We start from the raw sequence: 8,142 nt of genomic DNA, 5'->3' as shown, positions 1-8,142 counted from the left end.
CATCTATAAAATGGAGATGATAACTAGAAGTGCTAGGACACTAATACACAGCAGTTCTCAATTTTAATCATCAATATTATTAATGTAAAGCATCACATTAATTGGAAGGCATATCTAAGCCATCGAGGCAATGGAGGACAGAACACTGGACAGTGATAGCCATTGGTGTTCATTCCTTGATCATGCCATGTGCCTCCCAATATATTTTTATTCTAGAAATTGTTAGCATATTTTATGCCTGTTTTCATTTGATGGATCACGTTCCCCCTTTTGCTTTAGCTGTTGGAAGATCAGAACCAAATTGATGGCTCAACTTTAATGACAGTCAGAACTGGAAGCCCTATGAATCTTTGACCTACTGTTTCCTTTTCTTGAATATCATTCTATTCAGTTATATTTTTTTTATCCTAGTTTTCATTTCCCATTGTGTTTAATGGTTTCCTATAAATTATTCCAAGTCTTTGGTGGGACAAAGTGAGGTATGTCACTAGGTTACTGAGGAGTTGGAGTACAAACATGAAACATTTTGATTTATTTCAATAGTTACTCCCAAGTCCCAATTATCTTCTATCAAATCATTCTGTAAGCTTTCACATACCCTTCTCTTTACTTTCCATTGTTAAAATCTAGTCTAGTACAGTATGAACTTCAATCTTCTATACAGTTCGAAGTTCTATATCTTTCTTCTCCACTCCTCAGGGCCCTGGCTCCTGCACTGGGTTGGGGTGGCATATTAGCCAGGGTTCTCCAGAGAAACAGAACCAATAAGATATTATATCCAACACATAGATATGGTCATAGAGACAGATAAATGGTAGAGATTTATTATAGGAATTGGCTTATGTGATTACAGACCCTGAGAAGTCCCAAGATCTGTAGTTGGAAGCTGAAAACCAAAGAGAGCTGATATTCTCAGTTCAGGTTCCAGTCCAAGTCCAAAGGCCTGACAACCAGGAAAGTCAATGGTGGTAGTTCCAGTCTGAGTCTGAGTCTGAGTCTGAAAGCAAGAGACCAATACTCTATCTCAGAGATGATGAGAGGGAGTTCAATTTCTCACTTACTCAGCCTTCTATTCCATTCAGATCATCAACAAATGAACTGAATGAGGGCCACCCACCCTGGGGTGGGCAATATGCTCTACTCAATCCACTGACTCAAATGATAACTTCATCCAGAAACACCCACACACATATACCCAGAATAATGCTTCAGAAAATATCTGGGCACCCTGTCTATTAACAGTTGATGTATAAAGTTAGCCATCACAAGCGGGAAAGGGGAAGGAAGAGGGAAGGAGAAAGAGCAAACTCGTTTTTACTTAACTGGTTGAGATCTTCTCATGCTGTATTGCTAGTTATCCAGCTCATGCCAGTCTGTGATCACACCTCCAGTGTGACAGATGTTCATGCAGAGGTTCTTTGAGGCTTCTGAAGGCTTCCCCCTCTCTCTACCTATTGTATAAATCCCTGACTGGAAGATGTGGCTCCAGCTCCACTTCTACTCCTGGGATTTCCTTCCACTTCAGTTCCTGCCACGGGTGGCTTCTGAAACTCCACTTGTTGTTGGATAGCTGCACAGTAGACAATCCTCTTCAGTGGGATAGCAACAAGATGGCTCAGGCCCAAATCCTGCAATCCACTGTGTCCAACTTTCCCATGGAGAGCTCAAGCTCATCGCCAGACTCAGTGGCATGAGAGCATGCAGCTATTTCAAGCAGTGGACAGTATCCCTGTACTCTCCACATCTCTCCAATCCTCCTTAACACATATGAGAAAGAGCTAATCTGCTGTGAATACCCAACCAGGGGAAGGAGATGCCAGTCTCTTTTTCATGGTGGAAGCCTCAATCTCTATATCCAATTCTCTTGATCCACACCTCCCCTTACTTGGCTTGCAAGGGGAAGCTGCTCCCTCAACCTCATCCAGGGAAATGCAATAGTAGCCATGTCTGATGACACTCTCTTAGACTTTCATTTTTTTCTTAGTATTCTCTATAGAGAACAATGTCTGCAACAAGAGTAACACCATCTCCTAGGAGAACTTTGGAAATATGTGAAGCTATTATTGGTTGACACAGTGAATGGGAGACTGCACTGACACTCACTGGGCAAGGCCAGGGATTCCAGACTGCAAGGAATGCGTGGGACAATTCCACATCAAGAATGGTCTCATATTTGGCATGTCTCTCCAGTGCCCTGCAATGCATTTTCTAATTGAGCCTAGAACCTCACTCCCTTTTACATAAAAAATACAAAGTATTTTTATATAGCTTTAATAGACCATGAGTTCTCCAGAAATATAATACCATGTGAATCAAGGGAAGATTATACAGTTTTTAAAAAAATTTTATCAAGAACTGCTGACAATTTTGGACAATCACATCACTGATGGCAAGGCCAGTGGTACTGCTTTAGTTGCCAATCTACTGATCTACATTTTATCTGTTCCTTTGACAATAAATCTATATGTAAAAAGAAATGTACTTATGTAGGCCTTATTTCAATATATTAAATGTAAAGACAAGGTATTAACAATATTCAACTTTATATTGGCTTCCTTTTTTAAAAAAAATCCAAACTTATTAATTATAAGCAGGCCAAGTGACCGACCACTTCATTATGTCTTCTAGTGTCATTGTGCCCCAGGAAATAATTGCTAAAGCAGATATTACTTTAATTATAAATTATCTCCTTTTTATTTACATTACTTCTATCAAGTCAGAACATTATATTGGTTTTTGGAGAGGAATACAAATCACATTATCTGTCAATTACATTTCGTGATGGCAAATTGGCATTACATAATATTTGTAATTAAAGGAGGCATGTGGTCCAATAGAGCTGACAGTCATTCGTACAGACTGAGAAGGTAGAGTGGGAGGAGAGGTAATGGGGCTTCTACAGGGCTAGGTCTACCATTTCTTCCCTGTGGTAACATTTTTGGTTCTAAATCTTACTGGGCAGATGCACTCCTTGTTTCTCAACCATAGGCCTTATACACCAAATCTAGCACAAGAAGAAAAGTACCACTCAACATCTTCTTATAGGTATACATTAATTAATAATATTTAGTATTATTAATTTATTGGTGACTTTTAGATATTGGGATTGGGGGACAGGGAAATGCTCTGTATTTTTCTTCTCACAAACTCTAGCTAGTTTGTGTTTTATTTAAATATATCACAGTGTAATATATTGATTACCAGGTCTAACATTACTTATTTTGATTGAGGCACATTAGTTTTTCACTTCAATTCATTCAATTCTGTTTCAGTTCAGTTGGAATCTATTCAGTTCAAATTCTGAGTATTCTCAGAATTTCTGAGATCAGCCTTCACTCTTTCTTCTGGAAAATTTGAGATTGCACAAAATAAATCAGAGCTGACATAATTGTGGCAAGTGTGTTGCCACTTCTTATTCTAGCCTCCATGCAGACATGGCTAATCAATCACGACACTTTTTCTTACCGAGTCTTGATCAATCCTGAGACTATTGACTGGAGTTGGCCTGGGAGAAGCAGCTCAAAGGACACTGGACAAAGAGTCAGGTGGATTTGGCCCAAGGCTTGGCTCTGAAATTACCAAATATGTGACCTTGAGCAAGTACTTAACCTCCTTGGGTCTTAGTCTCTTTTTCTGTTAAAATGGGAACAACAATCTCTAAGTCACAGAGTTCTAGAAAAGATCGTCTAATAGGTACCAGGCTTTGCAAATGGCATGGGGCTTGGTGAAACTGAGTACTTCTTCCTATGATAACCTCCATAACATTCTGAGATTTATTAACTAGGTCCAGGGGAGGATTAGCAGGCTCCCCATCTGGGACATTTGTTGCCACTGGTGCTCAGAGCCAATTTTCTTGCTGTATCTGGACTCTTAGGTGGTGAGTTGGCTATGAGACAGGTATTTGAAAACATAGACTGTAAGGTCAGCAGTTGTGGGTTTGAATCTCAGATCTCTTCCTTCTTAGCTGTGTAAACAAATTGCTTTAACCCATCAGACTAAGTTTGGTCATCTGTAAAACAGGGAAAATAATCATATCTGTATTGAAAAAATGACTGAGATTTATATGGATTAATTTATATGAATTAATTATCCCAGGGGATAGCATATGGTGAATGCTCAATAAATGGTAATAAAGAAGTTGGGTTGAGGGAGAGTTACATTACAGTTCAGAATTTGTCCTAGGTGAAAAATTTCACACCCTACGTAGTTCTTCCACAAATCTTTAAAAACCTTTTCTAATCAATTTCATGAGCCATGAATTTAAGGGATAGGCTTCCCAGCCTTTCTGACTTGGACTCCCCTTTAAAAAAATCTCAAAAGGGAAATATGGAATAACAGAGCTATACCCTTTACATTCTTCACAATTGTCTCCTCTGACCTTCACTGCAGCTGTTTTCTGCAGCTGAAATTGGTGCTGTCCATTTTGAAGATTTCCTGCAGGTTCTAGAAGGATTCAGTAAAAATAAAATCCCTAAAACACCGTGGAAGAATACTTGATTAAGCAAAGCCTTTTCATTATATATATATATATATATATATATATATATATATATATATATATTCCCATAGATTGGTTCAAACGTTTTTCAGCCAGCTTTCAGCTCAAGGAGCACCTTGGAAAAATACTTCTCAGGTGGGTTAAATCTCCTGCAAACAAAATCATCCTCTATTCTTCATTCTCAGGAATGAGCAATTGCAGTGTTCTAGGATGTTCCTGGCATTAACCACAGAAAGAAATGAGAGGAATTCTTGACATTTCAGAACTCTGATGTGGCAATTTCTTTGAACATTCTTTTAAAAGGAGGGTGAATTAAAAAAAAATCTTTCAATAGTTTCATTGTTGTATCTGAGCATTCCTTATCCAGTGGATTTACTCCAATTATCTAAATGATTCTAGAGAAAACGGTTTCCCCTCCAGTAAGGGCACAGCAAAGTGATTATAACAGAGGCATGAATACAAATTGCTTTGGGATGGAAAATTGACTGAATTGTAACAAGTGGCAGCTGCCAACAGAAAGCCTCTGCTGCCCTTTATAAAGCAGAGTCTGGCTACATCACTCTGTTTCCTCTGATCTCTGGAGGCTGGATATAAGGTGGGCCAGTGTTTGTGATAGTCCTGAGTTTCCTGAGCACTGTGCAGGGTGTGAGCATTGCCCAGCTACCATGACCTCAACCCTGCCTGAAACCGTTACCATATTTGGGCATCCTTAATGCTCAGTCCATCAATAGAAAATGCATCAGAGCAGCAGGGGCAGCAGCCACAGCCAGAGCAACAGGCAGGAGCAAAGAAGGGAGGGGAATAGAGAGAGGAAGAGAGAGGGGCAGGCAGCCAATGCTGGAGAGAAATACACTGAGCCCCACAGAGAGACACGCAGACACAAGACCTACCTATTGGCAGAAACACAGGGAATGAAGCAAAGCATTAGACTGGAGAAGAGAAAGGGAAAAGAGAATACAGGGAATGAAGAAAAGGTAAAAAGAGATCCAAGTTAATCTCTCTCTCTCTGCAGTTATATATATATATATACATAGAAATATACATGGCTTACATATATGTACCTGTAAGTGCATGTAGGTGGCTAACACTTTCACCAGCCAACCTTGCTGGCCAATGACCTAGTGGGGTTTCTAGTCCATGTTCCCACAGAGTTTGGAGATAGAATGTAAAGTACTATTGGCCTCAACGACCTCAAATCCCCTTCAGGTAAGGATCTCACCTAGGTAACTGACACAGGATCAGGAAGAAGAAGTCCTCTTCTCTTGGAAAACTATCAGCATGTCCAATCAGTTCATTGTCTAATTTACACTTACTGGAATAAATAAACTTTAGATTGGCATGTACTAGTTCTTAGGTTTTCCTTCAATATCAACCCAAATTTTGTCCATTCACAAGATATCATTTAGAATCCCACATGCCCCAGGTTGTCCATGGACATCCTTTTTCCTCATTAGCTTTGGTCCCTTTCCTCCACTGACCTGCACCCTGCTGGAGAAGATGAGATTTATTTAAGAATTGACTGCTTTAGTTCTACACTTAAAAAAAAAAAAGATTTTATTTATTTTGAGAGAGAGCAAGAGATGGAGTACAAGCAGGGGGAGGGGCAGAGGGAGAGGCAGAGGCAGACTCCCGGCTGAGCAGGGAGCGCAATGTGAGGCTGGATCCCAGGACTCTAGGATCATGACCTGAGCCCAAGGCACTTACCAACTGAGCCATTCAGTGCCCCAGTTCCACACTTCTGCTAGGAATTTCATATCACCTATGAGAAGCTCTAAGCTAATACTCACTCTCTTGCCCAAAATGTGGTAGCTATGAATTGAAGTAACTGGTTTTCTTTCCATCTTGCTTTCCATTTTTGGCAGGAAACGGTTCAATATTCTGGCATAAACTCCTTTCCTGGATTCATGCCTATGGGCCTGGAAGAGTAAAGCTATCAATCCCCTAAAGTTTGATTGATTTGTCATTTTCTGATGCTGGAATGAGTTTGTTAGGGGAAATTTTTGAACACATTACCCTAACTGGCATGAGCCTTGAGTGCTTGAGGATTTCCTGAAGAGACACTCCAAGAATCTTCTGTGGCTTTTTGTTTTTCCTTAGGATGTGGTGAGATTTTCACGGTCTATTTGTCATAATGCTTCCCTGATGTAAAATACTCATACAGTATAAATAAGCTCTCCCTGAAATACTTTGAATCTTTCCAAGATCTCGAAGTCTGAGCTTAAGTTTAAAGCTTAAAGCCTTAAAGACACTGCAGACAAATTACCCACCGGAAGAGACTGCAAGTTTCTATTGGGCCCAAGCAGTTCTTTTTATTATGGGTACCTGTTTTAGCATGCCTGAGGACACAGATTTGGTCTTTCGATGTTTTCAATGCTATGTTGTTGATTACATGAACATTAATTATTGGTAGAACTTTTTTTTAAAAGATTTTATTTATTTATGAGAGAGAGAGAGAGAGAATGAGAGGCAGAGACTCAGGCAGAGGGAGAAGGAGGCTCCATGCAGGGAGCCCGACGTGGGACTTGATCCCGGGACTCCAGGATCACGCCCTGGGCTGAAGAAGGCGCTAACCCGCTGGGCCACCGGGGCTGCGGGTAGAACTTCCTATTGGATGTTGTCCATCTCTCTTTCTCCCATCTGGTGCTTTCTGCTTCAAATTTATTTTGTCTGATACTAATTAATATTGCCCCTTCTGCATATCTTGGTAGCATTTACATGGGATCTCTTTGTCCATCCTTTTTTTTTTTTAAGATTTTATTTATTTATTCATGAGAGACACAGAAAGAGAGAGAGAGAGAGAGAGGCAGAGACACAGGCAGAGGGAGAAGCAGGCTCCATGCAGGAGGAGACTCGATCCCCGGTCTCCAGGATCACAACCTGGGCCAAAGGCAGGTGCTAAACTGCTGAGCCACCCAGGGATCCCCAGAGTATTTGTTTTTTAAAAGAGGCGTTGAACTCATTCATATATATCGATTTGGACATATATCCTGCCACTTTATTTCATATTTATACCTATTCATTTACTGATGTGTTTAGCAAATATTTTCTCTGCTTTCTTGTTCTCAGACTTTGTCACTTGCATTTGAGTTGTGGTTGCAACCACAGTGATGTTGATGAATAATGGAAATGTACCCTTTGATGCCATGCCTTGAAGGAGTACTTGTCTTGAAGTTAATGATATCCAAACTGGGCAAGATCTTGTGGAAAGTGACTGCCATCAGGGGCATGCTTAGTTCTGATGGGCTTTAACTACAATGAAGGTGCTCTGGACTTGGAGTCAGCCTGGGTTTTGAATTTGCATGCTTACCCTCACACCCTCTCCCCCAACACACACACACAGACTTGCTATGTGACTGGATATTTCATTAACCTCGGCACTCACTAATTTCCCCATCTGTAAAAATCTTATGGTCATTGAGGAGATTTGCTGGAGCGACATGGGGAAGCACTTTCCATGATTCTAGGCTTACTGCAGTCTTAACAATGTTTCTATAAAAATAAAACTCCATTTCTCTTGGTTTGTCGTGCATTTCCTTTTCAGAGCTGGGGCCTGGTTGGTATGCAGGAAAAGGGGAAGGCATGTGAGCTATGTTATCAGCCTGTCGTCACAAGAGGAGCCAAGTGGCAGGCCATGGGTTGAAGCA

This window comes from Canis lupus, chromosome 28 (assembly GCF_003254725.2).
Source record: "Canis lupus dingo isolate Sandy chromosome 28, ASM325472v2, whole genome shotgun sequence".
Lineage (NCBI taxonomy): Eukaryota > Metazoa > Chordata > Mammalia > Carnivora > Canidae > Canis > Canis lupus.
The sequence above is the reverse complement of the archived record's forward strand: the minus strand, read 5'-3'. Positions refer to the sequence as shown.